This window comes from Urocampus carinirostris, chromosome 1, assembly GCF_059441175.1.
Source record: "Urocampus carinirostris isolate Australia breed hairy pipefish chromosome 1, RoL_Ucar_1.0, whole genome shotgun sequence".
In the NCBI taxonomy this organism is placed as follows: Eukaryota; Metazoa; Chordata; class Actinopteri; order Syngnathiformes; family Syngnathidae; genus Urocampus; species Urocampus carinirostris.
The window spans coordinates 5,870,678-5,890,495 of NC_142349.1; the positions used below are offsets into that span (position 1 = coordinate 5,870,678).

Genomic DNA, 19,818 nt, shown 5'->3' on the forward strand with positions numbered 1-19,818 from the left:
TCTCCCAGGTTCGGTCCAACATTAATTTAAAAAAAAAACAACATTAAAACCTTTAGCCACATCATGTGTGTCATCATTTTTAATGTTATTATCAATGAAATATTGAGGGTAACTTTGCCGTCTTGATTCAATATATCACATATTCGTGTAATATTGTTTTTGTTCTTGTTTGATAATTTACCATAAAATTATGTCTTACATACCTTTATAATATTGGTTAACTTGTATTTATATCTGTGTTCAGCCTCTTTAGTTATTTGTCTTATAAATTCTCTGTAGAGTACATCTTTCTTTTCTACAGGCATTTTGTGGTTCCCTTGTTGAGCCCCTTTGTTGAGCACAATGTAAAAGATTGAATGAATTAGTTTTGGGGTTTTTTTCAAGACAGTGACTCACATGTTTTTGATTCTTAGAAAATATTTTGAGATGTGTTCTATAAGTTTGAGGCCTGAATTGTGGGGATATGTCAAAGAGTTATTTTGGGGGTTAATACTTTTGCAAAGCACTGTACATCTTTGAAAGTCAACATTGTCAAGAAAATCCATTTAGACGGCTGCATTAGGAGCACACGGGAGAGTTTAACCGCAGCTCGCTGAGCTCATCACAGCTTGTGTTTGTCAGAAAGGACATTCTGGGCTGCAGCCGCATCAATTCGAAAAAAAAAAGAAATGTTTCCATTTTGCATATCACTACCACAGGCGTTGGAATGTGCCATAAAACGTGATTATAGCCCATGTTCAGCTAACAGCTCCAGGGCTGATGATTGAGCAATACGGCCCGGCGTGACAGCAAAGCTGCGCCGGTCGAGATAAATGTTTTTTTTAGCTTGGCGCATTCGTTTCCAGTATACGTGAAACATAATGGCAAGTCAGTCAGGCACGGAGTTTTCACAGCGACAGGCAGCAGCCAGGCAGCACCCTTTCATAATGAAAGGCCACGCTCTATGGAATCCGTTCATTATTATTTTTTCATTCTGCAACTGCAATATTGAGTTGAGAGTAACTATTAAAAAAAAACATTTTGCATTCTTCTTCATTTCTAAAGTGCTGTATGTATTCTTAACTCGTTCACTTCCGTATAAATGTTTTGAGAAGCATTGCATAGCAAGCTTGCTGCCGCGCATTCTACTTTGTTGAGGTTATTGTGGCCTTGGTTTGATGAAAAAACGCCTGGGAGCCACTTGGGAGTGGCCCCTTTAGCAAAGATTTGGTCATCTTAATAGTGTATTTTGGGTCATTGTTAGGTTGGAAAATTGCCCTGCAACCCAGTATCTGGAGGGAGTGGATCCGTGCATGGTCCAGTATTTCACAGTACATACTGGAGTTCATAGTGTCCTCAATGAAATGCAACTCCCTAACTCCAGTTTACTCATGCAGCCCCAAACCATGACATTCCCAACACCATGCTTGATTTTAGGCATAACACAAACATGTTTGTACTCCTCACATGGTTGCTGCCAAACATTCACACCATCTGAGCCGAATAAATTATTATTTAACTCACCAGAACAAAGGATATCTTTGCAGTAAGCCACGGGCTTCGTTTACATGCTTCTTTTCATTATGCAAAAGCAAAGTAACTTTTCCTAAACATAATGAAATATCTGCAGAAATGTGAGGGGTGTACTCACTTTTGTGACATACTGTATACTGTCGTGTCAGTGAAAGGTCAAACAAATCCGAGGAGAGCAAGCCTTTCGCAAGCGGGAGAAGGTTTTGTCCTTCGTTTGTCAGCCTAGAGGTGAGATCCTAAACCCGAGGCCAAGCCCACACAATCTGAATTTTGAGCGGATCAGGCCCAAAATTTCATCATTACGTTCGGGTCAGGCCAAGTTTTCTCTAGCGACGTAAGGCCCTTCGCATTCAGCGGCTGCTTCCTGCGCCGTCGGACCCAGAAAACCAGGTGCGAGGCGGAGGCCAAAGTCCAAATTACCCCTACTTCACCCAAGTCCGAACAGATAAAATGGGAAATTCCACTTCCATGAGTCAGATCGTAGTTTGCAGACAACACATCACTAATTCAGACTAGAGTTCAAGGCCTACGTGTAAACTGCACAGCCCGCCACTATGAGAGTGTTTTCAATCTGCTAACATAATAGTAAACATTTACAATGAGATTAAACATGGCACTCAAGGATATATACGTAATAAAGACTTAAAATAGAAAAATAAGATTAAAAAAAAGAATGTCAGGGTAAATACACAAAAATATCAGAGGCAGTGCCTGATGTCTAGCGTAAACTGTCAGTGCATTCAAACAATTGTGCAATGAAAAAAAGTCTAATAACATTTAGCAGCAATACAATTCCGAAATAAGCCAATATCTCCAAGACATGAATATCCATTTTTCTACAACTAGGCAAGTTATATCTTTTTCCCAGTTTTAAAGTTGTGATGGCCATGGCGAAGAAACAGTCTTTGAGCCTGATAGACCTTGGCTTGCAGTCCAGGAGAGGAATATTAAAACATTTGCATGTGTCATATGTCGCTTTTATGAAATGCCAATGTATGAAATGATCGATTTTACATTTTAATTAATAAAGCCGTCAAGTATTGTAACATATGCAGGCTATATTGGAAATAAACCCCAGAGACCTGCTTTCTTATGCAGGCTATCAGGCTATCGACTGGGACTGTTTTATATTAAATCTCGGAGTAACGTCACGCTCCAGGCTGGGTGGTACATAAATCTATGTTGAAAAATGAATACATGAAAAAAAAGAACCCTGAACTCTCTCTCTCTCTCTCTCTCTCTCTCTCTCTTTTTTTTTCTCTCTCTCTCTCTTTCTCTCTTTCTCTCTCTCTCTCTCTGTCTCTCTCTCTCTCTCTCTTGTGGAGACGGTGAAAATTTAGTAAATTATGAGAACATTAGCTTCCTTATCAGAAGATCATATCAATATACAGGACCTGTTAACATATACAATTTCCCCATATTGTATACGTTTTTCGATTATTTCAGATTGTGTACTCCATATGACATTTTTTTTTTTTAATTGAAAAACTCGAATCCAGATGGTCTTGGTCACTGGTAGCAGGTTTTGTTTCTGGTTTGGATGTTCTCAGGTTTGATTTTGTTAAGACATGTGTTTTATTTTGCAAGCGATTGTTTATGACTTGGTTCTTTGTTTTTCTATTACTGGATTTGTCTTTGTTTCTGGTCTGGATGTTGTCAGATTTGATTTTGTCTGGACATGTAATATGTTTTTTTCCCTTATTTGTCCGTTACTTTGTTCCTGGATATCCTATTAAATACCATCATCATTTTGAACACCACTGCCACGGTTTCTACTTCCTCTCACTTGGGTCCAACTGCAAACGTAACAGACGTATTTTCCTAGTATTATTACAGTGTTTCTGCAGTCATATTTTTGTAGTATTTTCCGTTGTAAATAACAAGCTAACCTCGTGGTCCTTCTTCAGTTTCGCTCATGGATTTAACGGCTTTCTTCTTGGCTGCCTCTGTCACACCCTACCCTCCTAGGACTTTGCAGTAGGATCGTCCAGCAAAACCTCTGCAACCGACCTCTATAACCTCAAAAAAATGTTTAAGCCCCTGCCCCTGCACTCCTCCACCTGCTCCTGGTACTTTGCACATTTCATTTCATTTGGTTCCTGAATGCGCTCTTCCCAAATGATTATGAGTTCCAGCATGATCAGGTGTTTTAACGGAGGTGGTGATCATGTCTGGTTGGAGCGATGTTGCTAATATGTGCTTGGGAAACCTTGGATGTCTTCCAAGGTCGACCTGCAACTGCTGATCAGAGACAGTGTGGAGGGGTACAGTTGCTGTCTGTCCACATGCCTGGGGTTTTTTCTCCTGCCTTGATTAAAGGGGCTGCCTTGCTCGGGATTGATGGTATTTGCCAGTGCTGTTTGCCAGGGCGATGCTCTCAGCAAATGTTTTCAGAACCTGGTCACGGTGCCAGCAATTGCGACAATCAGCCAGGGAGTTTGGGCAGCTGCTGAGGAGGTGTGCTGAGGAGCTTCTTCCTGAGCAAAGGGGACAGAAGGGTGTCTGGTTCTTTGCCCAAACATGAAGGTCCACTGGGCTTGGTAGGACATCGTAAACCCGCTTGCACAATGAACCGGACATGGTGGAAGTCTTCCTGCATGCTGTTCGACCAGGTCACTTTGTGCTGTAATGTGTTCTCCCACCTTGTCATGCTCCCTGATTCCGGAGTCCAACTGCCTTGCTCAGCTGCTATTACTCCCAACCTGCTTGAACCTTTTCCTGGGGAAGATGGTGTCTTTCCTTTCCCTGGGCCTGGCTCACCTGCTCTCCACATTTCCAGGACCCTAACCAATGTCTTCTACCTAAGGCAGGACTCTGCCACCTCTCTTTTTCTTCTCGGCTTCCCACTTCCTTCAAGCTCTCACTTCAATCCCAGCTGATGACACCGTTCTGTCCTTGGAATCCCTATACTGAAGAGCCTCTTTAGTTTGTACCACATTGAACTCCTCATTGAGCCCACTGAAGGGTAGGTCAATAGTGTTGACTGTCCTGTACAGGGCAGCGCTGGTGAGACTGCGGGAAAGTCCCTGCCACTTCCGAAGAAAGCCACTGATCTTCTATTCGAGGAACTCCACAGTTTATAGCGGGACTACTGCATAGAGTCTATGCAGACCTGGGCAAATTACGGCCCGCGGGCCACATCCGGCCCTTTGTACGTCCCTGTCCGGCCCGCGTAAGACCAATCATAAACACCATAAATTAAAAAAAAAATTTAAACTTTTATTTTGAAATTTTATTTTGACTACATATACACGTCATAGACGTAGCGCCTTCACGCGCGTATACACTTGAGTGAGTGAAGGTGATACTGTTCGCCAGGGTACCCTCAAGATGTCGGCACACCCCAAGAAAAGAAAAGTTGATAACGAATGCCGTATTTTCAACAAGACATGGACTGCCAAATATTTCTTTACAGAAATTAAAGGTAAAGCAGTGTGCTTAGTCTGTGGTACACAGGTTGCTGTGTTTAAAGAATATAATTTGAATCGCCACTACACGACCAAGCATGAAGATGAATACAGAAACCTGTCTGGTGAAGAGCGTGCAAGGGAGTCTGATGCATTGCTAGCAAAACTACAAACCCAACAAGGATTTTTCACTAAACTTCACACTTCCAGCTATGCAGCCGTCAGGACAAGTTATGTAATTTCTCATAAAATCGCCAGAAAAAGTAGGGCATTTTCCGACGGAGAGTTTATTAAGGAGTGTTTATTGGACTCTGCTGAGCTGATGTGCCCAGAAAAAAAGGGCGCGTTTGAGAACGTTTCACTCTCCCGACGCACTGTAACGAGGCGGATTGAGGAAATCACGGGAAATTTAGAGCTTCAGCTGAAGAAAAGAGCGGCGGACTTTGACTTTTTTTCTCTGGCTTTGAATGAGAGCTGCGATGTACGTGACACCGCCCAGCTGCTCATCTTCTTACGTGGGATAACCGCAGACTTTCAAATCACGGAGGAGTTGGCATCCTTGCAGTCAATAAAAGGGACAACCACAGGTAATGACTTGTTCAGAGAGGTAAATGCATGTATGGATGTATGGACATGTTAGAACTGAAATGGAACAAGCTTGAAGGTGTGACAACAGATGGTTGTCCAAATCTGGCCGGGAAAAATGTTGGACTTTTAAAGAGAATGCAGGATAAAGTGACAGAAATGAACCCTGATCAGAAATTGACATTTTTGCATTGTATCATACATGAGGAAGTGTTGTGTAAGACAGTGTTAAAAATGAAACATGTTGTTGATTCTGTCACTAAAATAGTTAACTTCATCAGAGCGAGAGCTTTGAATCACAGACAGTTTGTTGCTTTGTTGGAGGAAAATGAGGCTGAACATGGTGACATAAGCTAGGTGGCTCAGCCTTGGCAAAATTCTGAAAAGTGTCTGGGACCTGAGAAACCAGATTCAGGAGTTCTGTGTTCAGAAAGGTCATGACGTCTCAGAACTTTCAGATGAAGACTGGTTGGCAGACCTCGGATTCACTGTGGATGTGACCGCACTAATGAACGAACTTAATGTCAAACTGCAGAGCAAGGGCCTTTTTGTGCATGAGATGTACAGTGCAGTGAAGGCTTTTATGAGAAAACTGTAGCTTCTCTCAAGCCAAGTGAAGGACAACATTCTGACCCACTTGCCAACACTTAAGGAAGCCAAAAGATCAGGCGATCACCTCCAAAAGTACTCAACCATGTTAGAAACATTGCATGCAGAGTTTTCAAGGCGATTTCAAAACTCTTGAGAGTGAAATGCACATGGTCTCTTCTCCCTTCAACTGCAGTGTGGATGATGCCCCAAGTGAAGTTCAGATGGAACTCATAGATCTGCAGTCTGACACACTTCTGGCAGATCACTTCAAGTCAGTCTCACTGCTGGATTTTTACTCCCTCAAAGAGGAGAACTTTCCACACCTGAGGAAGCATGCTCAGAGGATCCTAGTCCTCTTTGGATCTACCTATCATTGTGAACAGACATTCTCAGTTATGAAGTTTAATAAATCCAAACATAGATCCTCTATGACTGTTGACCACCTTTTAGCTGTCCTTCGCATAGCCACTTCAGACATTCCGCCAGATTCCAATGCCCTTGTTCAAGCCCAGAACAGACTGGATTATTCTCACTGAAGAGGTAACATGAGGTGGAGAACATTACAAGTTATTGTTTGTGGAAATTAACAAGTTAAAAATAAATTGCACTGGTTCAATGATTGTTTTTCTTATTTAACCAATACACCACAATTTCACATAGCCTAATATAAATATTTACAGAGTGCTATATTCTTCTGATTATCAGCATCAGCTATTCAAAATATTTAATTTGAGCATTTTACAATGAAAGAAAGTTGGTGGCCCTCTGACACAATTCAGGTTTCTCATGCGGCCCCTGATAAAAATTAATTGCCCACCCCTGGCATAGACCAAGAGAAGCCACAAGACTATGGGTAGAATGGAGTGCTGCTTGTTCCAGGCTTTAAATCTACCAGGCAGGCTGGACTTGTCTACCTTGGTGAGCCACATTCCCAGTTGTTCACCAGACTCCTGGATGCCGGCAGAGTGTCTGAGAATTAAGTCAAAGATTTTCCCCAAGCTCTTAACAGGTTGTGAAATTGTTGGGATCTCATTTCCAGAGATCAAAATTCTGAACTTATCCACCACCTTTCACCTCTTAAGAACCATGGATCCTGACTTGGAGGGCAAGCTCATCCTCAACCATGTGATGAATCTCTACAAACTCTGCAGGATCCACCTGCTCCCTTTGGACAGGTGTTGTGGTGATGGTAATATATGCTGTAATGGGAGGCTTGCGAACACTTGATCTGGATAGTGGCCCTCTGCATTCCACAGCTGCAGCTTTGGCCACTATCTTCATTGCTAAAGCAAAAAGGGTAGCGGAGATGGCACAACCTTTTTATATGCCTTTCTCAAGGTGATGTCAGTCTTGTGTTACTGACCCGGAAGTGAACCTAAGCCTGAAGTTGGCATAACAATCCAGGATCAGGTGATTGATGTTGTTGGGGACATGGTGTGGGTGTACTGCAAGCTCAACTAGTTTGCGTGGAATGGACCCTTTGGCGTTAGTCAGGTCTAACTACAACACAGCAAGGTCTCCTCTGTTCTCATGGGCCTCTCTGATATGCTTTGTGACTACACCAGTGTGCTCTAGGCTACCAGGCGCTCCAGGAATCCCACCTTTCTAGACGGAAATGTCAATGTAGTGGTTATTGACGAAAAATTTGGTCAGTCTTCGGGAAATGATGCTAAAGAACACCTCTTCCACACTCAGAAGTGAGATAGTCTGTAAGTAGTTGATAGATTTCGAGTATTCCTCCTTGGGAATCCAAACTCCCTCGGCACACCTCCACTGGTTGGCCACTCTCCCTCTACACCAGATCACTTTCAAAGTTTTCCGCTTGTAGACAAGGTAGGGTATACCACTGGGGCCCGGTCCAGATCCTGATGCCATAATGACAAACAAATAAACAAAATAATTAACACTGCAATTTTTTGAAGTATTTCTGTAGTATTCTTGTAGTATTTATGCAGTAGTAATTCTAAGTATTGTTGTACTATTTCTGTAGTAGGATTGTCGGCAGTAGTGTTTTTATAATATTTCCGTGCGAGGATTCTTGAAAGTCTTTCTGCAGTAGTATTTTTGTAGTGTAGTAGTATACGATTTTTCTAGAATGTTTTTGCACCATTTCGATTTCGATGTATTAATCTTGTAGTATTTCCGCATGAGTATTTTTGTAGTATTCTTGTAGTATTTCTGCAGAGGTATTTTGATAGTATTCCCAGAGGAGGATTTTTGTAGTATTTTTGTGGTATTTGAGTAGCGTGATACCCATTGTCTTACTCTTAAACCCTTTTCAACTACAGACTCAAAAAGACCTCTAAAGACTCACCATTTGTCCTCCATGACACCCCTTTTCTCGGATTACTGGACCACCGAAGTCGCCTGACAAAATGGCCTACGCCTGCAATGGACAAAACCACAATCGCCTTCCGACACGTCTCACGCAGTCTTTATGCGCGCCTTCATGCCCATCTCTATACCCGCCTACTGATGCTGTCTCTACACTCATTTCTCCACGCCCGTGATGCACAGCTTCAAAATACTGCACAGAAAGTGTCTACAAGTGTTCTCCGATTTGAATCTTTATGATAAAGATTCAAATCGCCCAATTGTTGTTAGCTTGTAAAAGACTATTTGTCTTTGTGTGCTGGATCCTAAATCATGCTTGATTATTTTATTGTGTGTTTGATAAAATTGGCCCTATCTAGCATCTAGGGTACTTTGTTTTGTCAGAGATACAGTACCTTAAGAGGAACTCTGGTGGCAAGTCCAAGACACGCTTCCGGTGGTCAATGACATCACGAGGCATCGAAAAGCAGGCGGCAAAGCAGTCTGTTGGACTCAGCTGAGCTATAGGCAACACAAGCTTGCTCGCCCTCTGGCTCTCTCTGTCCCTACCTCAATAGACCAGAAACAAGCTGAAGCGCTCAGGCTAAAAATACAAGAGTCCAACTTTGCCTGAAGCCACGGTGCCCTCTTAAGGTAATAAAGATATTTTTCACAACCGCTGTTCTGGTGTTGGGGTCATATGATTTGAACAAGCCACAGAAAATCTCTAATCGTTTGCTTTGTTGATTACCTTAGCTTCCACAGTTTCCCAACCATTTTTCCTAAACGCCACAGAACATCGTCCCCTTTGTTAAAATGTTTGTTTCTTGATTTCTCGTGCAAAGAAATCCCGTAGTTTGTTAGATCAAGCAACAATGTGCTGGTGTTCGTTTAACATTTTCTTCGGGTTAATAATTCTTTGTAAAATTAATGAATAGCAAAATTGATAACTCAAAGTAAAATAAAAATCAATTCATGTGAGTTTTTCCTTTCAGAAAGAAGCTTGAGAGAAATAAGAGAGTAATTTTCTGAAAACCTTATTTTTGTGGTGGACCTCTTGTAGTTAAATCAAATAACTGCAAAGTAGACGTTCCAGTCCTCCTACTCAATCCTAAAGGAAAGAGCCCCTATATCTCCAGTAGTATTTTTGTAGCATTTCCACTAAAAAGAAGTGAGAAATAATTGTTTATTTTTTTATTTGGTAAATCATCTTGTTTACACAAATTATCTTTGGTTTTCATCTACATCAGGGGTGGCCCAACCCGTTCCGCGAGAGCCACATGTCCTGCATGTGTTCGGAGTTTTTCTTCTCCAACACTGGTAATTCCAATCACCTGGATCATTATCAAGCTCACAAAAAGCTTGCTATCAAGTCGAAAGTTGACATAACCTGTGCTGGAGCAGAGAAACCTCCAAACATGCAGGATGAGGCTCTCGAGGACGAGGTTGGCCACCCCTGATCTACATGGTCTGTCGAAAACATGCAAAATGTGATGAAATAGTACATGTTACTTGTATGAAAATATGTACATAGTTCATCTGTATATTCCAATTGTTTTCTGAAATAATGCATTTTGAAGACAATGGGTCCTGTCTTTGACTTTCTGGAGGAACACCGGCACACATGCAAGCTAGTCATCATATCGATTTACGTGTTAATTTTTCAAACGAGTGTTTTAAGCATATTTCAAGTGTTGGTAGTTTTTGTGGAGAGTGCTTCGGAGTTGTGTCACAGGTGGATACAGAAATGGAAGATAAAAGGGCAAGCAGTCAAAAGGGGCTAACTGGGACTGATCAACAAAGGCGGCTGTACCCCTAGAAGAAAAGCGCTGGGCTGGCCGAACAAAACACACGCAATGAGGAGCAAGTCTAACCGGGAAACAGCATCAAAAAACGGCTACGGCGATAAAGGAGAAGCGACAAGGCAAAACTGGCGCTAAGGCCAGGGTAAGGCAGCCAAACAACACACTGTGTGCAGCCAACGAGCACCAACTGGAAAGCAAACAAAACAGGAGGCCCTTCGGCAGCCCTGACACTAACCGGAGCGAGTCGGACAAAACAAAAAAGCCTCCCTAAAGGGAGGAAAAAGCAAGTATGCAATCGCCTATCTACAGTCCATGCCCATCTCATATATTGTGTTAATAGATTTCACCATTTTGAAAGTGTTGTGTTCCTTCAATGATGTCATAGTTTAAGAAGAAGCAAACCAGATCGGCCAGCTTTGAAAGTAAATTCCTTGAGCACCCTGACGAACATTTTACAACATACTTTTATTATTTACGCAATTGTGGGGAGGAACACTTCACATTCAGTGCCTGAAATTGCCCGAAAATGGTCTTTGTGAATATTTTTAATAACGCCATTTGCAGTTATTTATAAAGGGAGCAAGTGGCTGAGGCAGACAGATATGTAAATCTATTTTGAAAAAAACAGTACTGTATATGAAAACAAAACAATAAACAATGCGAGACTCTCTCCTTGTGGAGAGGGTGTAAATGAGTTAGCTTCGTTATTACTGGTAGATCATATCAAAGTGAGGGCGAGATAGGAAAGCGAAGAAAGAAGGAGGTTGCGCGAAAAAGAGTCAATCGACCAGCACCAGCAGCGTGTTCAGAAGCAGTAGTGATTGGAATTCCGGCTCTTCTCAGAGAACCGGCTCTTTCAGCTCGGTTTATTAAAAAGAGCCGTCTCTTTCGGCTTCGAAACGGTTTCGTCAGATATTTGATGATTATACTGTATCATTAATAAAAATAAACCTTTATGAACCTATTTCATTTTGAAAATGGTAAATTTTGACTTTTTGACAAATAGATAATTATTATCCAACTTAAACTTTCAAATTGTTTATACTAAGCAAACAGCACAAAGATGACGCCACACTTATTGACCAGTTGCGACCATCACGAATGCCTTTGAGAGAGGGAGAGAGAGAGAAAGAGAGAGAGAGAGAGAGAGAGAGAGACATAGCGATAGGTAGAAAAAAAGAAAAGACGAGATACAGATAGAATGATGAGAGAAAGTTAGATAGATAGAGAAACAGAGAGATAGAGACTTAGAGAGATAGATAGAGATACACAGAAGGGGAGAAAAGGAAAAAAAGTGAAAGAAAGATGGAGAGAAAAATAACACAGGGAAAAAAAGAGCGATAGAGAAGAGAAAGAGAGAGAGACAAATCAAAAGAAAAACAGCGTTTCGAAGGGAGTCGGCTACTTGGGGCGTCGGCTATCGTCCTTCACGTCAAAGAGCCGGTTCATAGAGTCCGTTCAATCACGAACGACCCATCACTAAGAAGCGGCATCATTGGCGCACATCAGACGCCGCATCCCGTCTGATTCCAGCGGACGAGCTACTATTGTGAGGAATAAGTAGCAGTTGAGCAGTTGCAGTGTTGTCTGCACGCTATTTCTGGACACTTTCTTTTCATAAAATGTTGGTGTTTGCCAGCGTTTAGTGGCCGGAGCTCGGAGTCCTGCGCGCGGAGAATCGGTAGGTCGCGATTGCATGCACGGAGCACCACAGTGAGATGCAAATCAATGCTGAAGATTTTGCACAATAGCAACTGTTTTTGCCCGTCTTCTCTCTTTTAAGCAACGTAAGCCTTCTATAATCAGAATTCTTCTGACGTGCAAAATGTCTGTACGTATGACATAAGTAGAGAGCGATCAAATTAGTTTAAATGTTTTCAATGCAGCTGATATAACTTGAACAACACGGTATTTTGTCACCCTGTTGTTGATTTGTGCATTTTTTTAGCTTCTAATTAAATTCACAAACTGCTACCTTAAAGTCCAATACTGTACGATCACTTTATCCTGAAAAAAAGCCGTAGATTCTGCTGACCAGTTCGATATGTACTTAACCAAAACTCATTGTCATCTTTTTTTTTTTACCTGATTTGCATACCTGTCAACCTCAGCCAATTGTCATAATAAACCTTACAACTACAACTTGGTACATATTTACTCACAGCAAGACAAACTATGTTGAATAAAACAAAGATCATTTGTGTAAACAAGTTTATTTTGGTAACCAAAAAAACGGCACAAACAGTTATTTCAGCTTCTTTCTGCGTTCTTTTCCCTTTTGCATTAAATGTAGTGTTGCTTAGAATACGTAGCAGTGCAGGATTTTGCAGACATCATCTTCATTAGCAATCCACAATGACGTTGTCATATGCTACCGGTGACCAAGATTGAAGCCAAAATGAGCAAGACAAAATTGGTCTTATTAAGAAAGAGAAAATCCTGTACCAAAAAAATGTACGCCGAACACAATTTTAAATGATAAAAAAAAATAAAGGGAATATGTATGAGTTGACTGGTAGGCACTTGCTATATTATTACCCTATATATGTTAATGATTTTGCACCTTGTTAGGTTCTAAAAACAAAGTTTCCCTAAAATGAAGTCCAGTATTGTATGTTTAGTTTACCCTTGAAAAAAGCCTTAGATACAGCTAAACAGTTCAATTTGTTTTATTTGGTTTTTTTCACATCCAGTCGACAGCTTTTTTGCCTGCTTTGTGTTAAAGAAACCACATATTACAAACCAATGAAGCAGGAACTGCTACTCACCAGCGGTCAAGAATTTTCAGAGGGGTGCATGAAGGATTGACGTGATTATAAGGGTTATGACAAGCTAAATGAGGAGGTGAACAAATTGAAATTCATAGCTTAGAGGCGGTAAATGTTCTGAGTAGAAGGTCATGTTTAGTCATTCTCAGCATTAAGTGCTGCCAATTCTTGGTTCGTGTCACAGTGGGTATGCATATGACTGCTTAATTGCTATTCGAGACATGGACACCGGGGCCAAATAGCAGGCCCTTGCATAGGATGTTTGTCTAACTCAGGAATGGGGGGTTTTGTGGTGTCGTCTCCTATGAGCAGACCCGTTGAATTATTTTCTCCGCTGATGTTTAAATTCTTTATTGTGCTTGTATCTGCCAGACAGTGAAGACTGAAATCAATGTCGGGCAAAGTGATTCCCTCGGGATTTAAGAACGAAAAGCTCAACTCCGTTTGAAGCGCGATGGGAGAATATAATACGTTTCACCATAAAAGGCAAAAAGAGAATTGATTCAGCATAAGTCAGGTTATCATTATAATTTTTGTGGAGATATTGAATGTCTAGCAGTTGAAGCTGCTGTTACCTCCATAGCCACTTGGCCGTGCAAAGTATTAGGACTCAATCATCTATAGCGCTCAGTGTTGTGCATTTATGACAAACGGAAATGCTGCAGAGTGCAATAAATTTGTTATTAGAGCGTAGTTTTTAATTTCATTTTTGGACAGACTTTGCACACACTTGAAACTGCTGTTTGAGTAACAGCCACACTGTCAACAGGACGCCCATAAAAACAAGAATATTTACTGTTACGATTCAGCAACCCGTGATTGCGAATTGTGTTTGAACTCAATCAAAAATGAGTGCAAAAGGGACATTGTTTCTCAAAAGAGGAGGATGGCACTTCCTTTCATCCATTTTACAAACCGTCAGATGGCATCCATCAATCAAAGTGAGAAGCCCTGCTGCTCAGGCAGGAGTGAGCATATAACAATGGGACAAGCGAGGCCATGTGCAACATGACGGAAAAAGATAAAAGAGCGAAAAAATATTTAAAGATCATGCTGACCTCCAAACTGTACAAATGAATCCAAATGTCTTCAGTCGATTATGTCAACCTTATCATTGAAATTGGAAACAGTGCTTCATCTGTGTGGGAGGACAGTGAAGACATTGACATTTAAACAGAAATATTTATGTCACAAAGGTGATAGCGGTCTGCCTTCAAACGTTTAAAGAGCAGGGATTTGTGACTATTATATTTCACATATTCAAAATAGAAGGTCCTGTTTTGAAAAAACTCAGTAAGGTCTCTGATTGATTGTGGCCACAGAGATGGATACAAATGTAGATGGATTTCAAATGGACAGTAGATGGATGAACAGATAATGGATTGATGAGATTTAAGGATGAATGGAAGGAAAAGGGAGGTAAATGATTAATGAATAAAAAGATGGATGGATGGCTTGATTGATGGAAGGGTGGCCATTTTGATGGGTTGATAGAAGTCTGTAGAGATGGCTAAAAATATGGATGGATCTCAAATTGACAATGGTCACATAGATTAATAATGGATGAATGTATATATTAGATTGGTGGATGAATAGAATAAAAAGGGGAGTGAAACTGAAAGGATGAACAGAAGGAAAATGGAGGAAGCTATGTGAGGACGAATGGGTGGATGAATTGATAGAAAAGGGATGTAAAGATGGATGAATGGGTTGGATGGGCGTTGTGGAGAAATTGATATGAATGTGGATGTATGTTAATTGGATGACGGACAGACAAACGGATGGAAAATTGATGGATTGATTGGATAGAATCATGAACCGAAGGAAAAGGAAGGCATTGATCAATGGATTAATAAATACATTAATGGATGAGTGGATAGATGGCATTAAAAGGGATGTAAATATGGATCAATGGTTGGAAAGGTGAATAGATGGACATTTGGATGGGTTGATGGATTTGTGTCTGGAGAAATGGGTACGGATGTGGATGGATGTCACATGGACGATGGACGAACAGATGGAAAATGGATAAATTGATTAGATTGAAGGATGAACATAAGGAAAGGGAGGTATTGATCAATTGATTAATTAATTCATTGATGGATGAGTGAATGAAATGAAAAGGGATTTAAAGATGGATCAATGGTTGGAAGTATGGCTGGATGGACATTTGGATGGGTTGATAGATTTGTGTCTGGAGAACTGGATACGGATGTGGATGGATGTCAAATGGACGTTTGGCAGTCAAACACATGCAAAACAGATGAATTGATTCGATTGAAGGATGAAGAGAAGGAAAAGGGAGGCCTCAATCAATAAATTAAGAGATACATTGATGGATGAGTGGATGGAAAGAATGGGAATATAAAGATGGGTCAATGGTTGGAAAGGTGGACGGACAGACATTTGGATGGGTTGATATGTGTCTGGAGAAATGGATGTCAAATGGACAATAGATGGACGGACGGACGAATAATGGATGGGTGTATTTATTAAATTCGTGGTTGGATGGAATGAAAAGGTAGGTTAAAATGGACATATGGAAAGAAGGAAAAGGGAGGTAAAATGAATGGATGAAAGGACATTTGGATGGGTAGTTTTATACAAATGATCGACTGCAAAAAAATAATGGTGAGATGGATAATTCATGGATGGATGAAAGGGTGGATGGATGGATGGATGGATGGATGGGAGAGGAAGGGAAATATGGATGGACAGGCAAAAGGACGATGATTGGGTGGGCTAAAATAGTCCTGACTACATTTGAATATTTATTTAAAAACACTGTAGCACTTGACAGCAATGACAACGTTTTCAATGCGAGGACAATAATGACATACTTTTATTTTGAAGTCATCCGTCCAAAGTTGTTGTAAGGGCAGCACATATGAATCGAACACAGTTGAGTTGACTGAGTGAGCTGCAACATTGATGCGCAAACACGCAGTGATGCAGTTACGGACTTGAACTGAAACGCAATATTTCATTATTTTCTAGGACTTTTTTTTCTGCTTTTCTCATTGGACACTAAGAAATAATAGACAGTGATAACACCAAGGTCAATTCAATAGTAATTTCAGTTTTCCACAAAATGAGATTCCATCTTGTGCTCAAAGGGAAAGCCTACTGCATTACTACTGGATTACTGCAAACATAGATCATCTTTTAATATAAAACGTTTAAAAAAACAAAAACAAAGAATAAATGAAACTCCCTGCTAGAGGACCCATTAAGTTCATTTTGTTGACAGCGTTCATTTTCTTTTCATGATTACAACTCAAAGTGGGCGCTGTCTGTAAGTAGCAATCATTGCAGACAATTTTTCTCGACAGCCTTGTAAATTTTTAAGTATACACACACATTGTACCTACCATGGCTGCTGATTTAACATATCCAAGCTGTCTCGGGAATATGCCACATGCTAAGGACCTCACTAAGGGACACATTTCCTCTGATTTTAATTCCTTCCACAGTAAACTGGTTACTGTAATCCCTCATCTATCAGAACCCCTTCGAAATGCAAAAATCTGTGAAGTAGAATTTTCCGTACCCAAAACCTCCGTTTCTAATATGCGCTTTACCATTCCCCAACAATGGCAAACTTTAGCGACCCGTACCTCGAAAAATACTCGCTCCGGCCTCTGCTCTTGGCAATAGTCGATCAGGCATAACGGATCGCCACTACAGCCATGTATTTCATTTCAAGCAGGGCTAGAACGGCACATCACCCAACAAAAGTGATTTTTGCCTTTCTCTGCTTGCAGCAGTATAAGATTGGGAATAATGGATTACGGGCACATGGTTAATGTTCACTTTTTAGTTGAACATAAGGCCACGAGGCCTAACAAGAATGGTCAAACGCTCTAAAAGTAATTCAACTGACTATGTTTCCTTTAAAATACACTACATCGTTTTTTTTTACCTTAAAATTATTCTGTAAACACATTTGGTGTGAATGTCACCTATTTACTCCATGTATTTGCAACGTACAAAAACACAGATTCTAGTTACTTTTCCGATTACAATATCAGGGACTTTGAGACATGATCAAAATTTGCCTTGTTTTCTGACAGTATACTTAATGTAACTAGACAATAAACAGATTAGGATTTACTAATAGAAGTTGTACGCAATATCAATATGCGACTAGGGATGGGTGAATCGATCTGAATATCGATATTATCAATACTAAGTGTTTACTTGGAATCAGATCGATACTATTGCCCTGGGATCGATACTTCTCTATTGCACCAATTTCCGTTTTTCTATGTATATAGCGCAGCCATTCTCTCCTTCGGCTACTTTTTAGTTTTATTCCTGAGTAGTCACTGACGGGCACACTTTTAGCACTTCTCTGTACATAGCCTGCTGCTGCATTCTTTTTGCCAGGCAGAAGAGGGGCCAAATCTATGAACCCTACCAAAAACTAAAAATGAAAATAGAAAGCACAGCGTGGTGCAGACCTTTTTATAAACACCAAAAAATGTGAATGCCAGGTGTCATTTGGATGGTGAAGCCGTCTTCTACCACGGCAACACCACAAATTCACAAAAATGCATTGAAAAAAGCTCACCCTGCAGAGAGTACCGAGCTGCAACCAAAATGTGAACATGTTACATTTCCTGAACAAAAAACAGTAAATCCATTGTCACTATGGCAACAAAACCAATAAGAGATAATTGACACTTTACTTGAATTGTTGACTTTATTTTCAAAATATTGTGCAGTAAAAAGTATACTAGTTCTAGTCAAGTCAAGTCATTTTTATTTGTATAGCCCTTAATCACAAAGAGTCCCAAAACTCACAAAGGGCCTCTCTAAACTACTTCTCTAAACTACTGCTCCTCAACTCATAGACCAAAATTCCACCCCATGACAAGCTGTGACCCAAATCAAGAAAAAATGTCCAATTCTTAAACTTATCCAATGAATGGGTTGTGCAGTTTAAATCAGAGATATTGGAATATGTCCTCTCTCTCTATTTTTTTTTCCAAAAAACAAAAAGACAGCTTCAAGTACCGTATATTATTGCAAAAAGGCCTGCCGATTTTCTAAAACTGCTTTAAAATTGCCACGTACAAAAGGGAAGTCAAAATACTAATAGAGTATGTACCTAGACATTGATGTTTATTTTATTATGTAAATTATAAAAAGTAATATACTGGTAAAAGCTAGTAATATTATATTTTTAAGCCATTTACTGTAACTCACAGCTGCACTTCAATGGCAGACACTTGTACACAATTTTCGTATTTCACAATTGTTTCCTTGTTTGATTATATCGTTGTTGTCACTGTTTTTCAATTTTCCTGACCCTTATCTCAAATTTTTTGGGGACCCATTATTCTGGGTAGAAAAGGAAATAAAACCAATTAAATGAGATGTGGTCCCTTTCGAACGCACCGATTGACTGAACATGGAGAAGAGTCGAAGAGTTTCTGGACTCATTTGGATCGTATCGATAACGACATTCCCAGTATCCCCCACCCTAATATGTGACTGCTTTGAAGTTCTTCAAAGACTAATCCAGAAAGCCGAATGGAAATTCAGGGACAAGGAAGACGTGACCACCCAAAATGTCAAAATTGGGTGCATTGAAAAGTAGGATGAACACAGCACAAAAACATAAGGCACTGAAAAATGTTTAATTTTTTATTCAAAACCTACATTGCAAACTTTAACATATAGCAAGTTAAAGAAATATTTATTTTCAAAAAAGTAGCAATGTAACAAAAATACTGTGTATCAATGTAATCTAGAGAACTAAAGTACGAGACATATTTTGAAAAAAAAGTCTGAACTGGTTACAACCCATTGCTCTCTGAAGGGTGAGCTTATTTTTCAAGTGTTTATGTTAAATTATTGTGTTGCCACAGTAGAAGACCTCTTCAGCATACAAATTACACTGAGCATTCTGCTTTTCCGCCGCCAGAAAAAGTCAGCACCATGCTGCGCTTCTTTTTTGCCTCGGTCATTTTTAGCTTCTGGTCGGGAAGGGTGAATAGATTTGGCCCTGATTCAGCAGGCCAGGTAGGGAGAGGTGCTAAAAGTGTGCCTGACAGTTACATGGTCATGCATAAACAAGGGTGAGAAGGGCTGCGCTAGCTCCACAGAAAAGAGGTGCTTTGAGGAAATTGGTGGAGGAGTGAAGTATCGATTCAAGGACAATCGTATCAATCCGATCCGAGTACTCTCTTATTATCAATAATATCAATATGTGGATCCATGCCACCCACCCCTATCTTAAAGCGCAGGCAGAATAATCAACATTAAGCACTCATTTATCTCTTGCTAATGCATACATATACAAAGGGCAATTTCAAATCAATGGCCGGGCTAGCTCGCCTGAGTAATCTCGTGAAAAAGAAAAAAATCAATTGCGAGCGATTAACCGAGCACGGTTTCCTTGACCGCTGACCTACACATTTGTGGGAGTGTGTACAATGGGTCTATGTCCATCTCTTAGGATCTTATTTCGACAGGAGAATAACGGCAGCTGTTGGTGTCAGGCTTGATGTGCAAGCTTGTGTGTGCCCGTCTTATCTTAACTGTCAGTCAAGCTCTAACGCAGGGGGCTCCTTGTATGTGCACTGCATGTTTATGAGCTTTACATGTACCAGTTTTCGCCTGCACAGTGGTAGGGATGAGTCGTTCGAGAACGTACGAGGCCGTGGTTGCTGTGCAGTTTGCAGTTAGTGTCTCTTCTGTGTTCTGGATATTTTGGGCTCTTGGAAGTGAACGACGGGAGCCACCAATCAAGCGCCGGGTTCCTATCGAGATGTTTTTTTTTTCTTATTGTGATTGGTCAATCTACATTCTCCTTCTGTGTTGATGAAT

General features: G+C 40.6%; 1 protein-coding gene across 2 annotated transcripts in view; it reads left to right on the top strand.

Moving 5' to 3' along the window:
* The window catches only part of lrrc24 (leucine rich repeat containing 24), a 322,288-nt gene that overhangs the window by 276,987 nt on the left and 25,483 nt on the right, over positions 1 to 19,818 (top strand). Inside the window, exon 1 of one of the 2 annotated variants that reach the window (XM_088348276.1) lies at positions 11,675 to 11,894. The exons of the other annotated variant lie outside the window; for it this stretch is intronic. The gene's annotated coding sequence lies outside the window, so the exon portion shown is untranslated. Of the gene's footprint in view, positions 1 to 11,674; positions 11,895 to 19,818 lie in introns of those variants that run through there. 2 annotated transcript variants of the gene reach the window in all.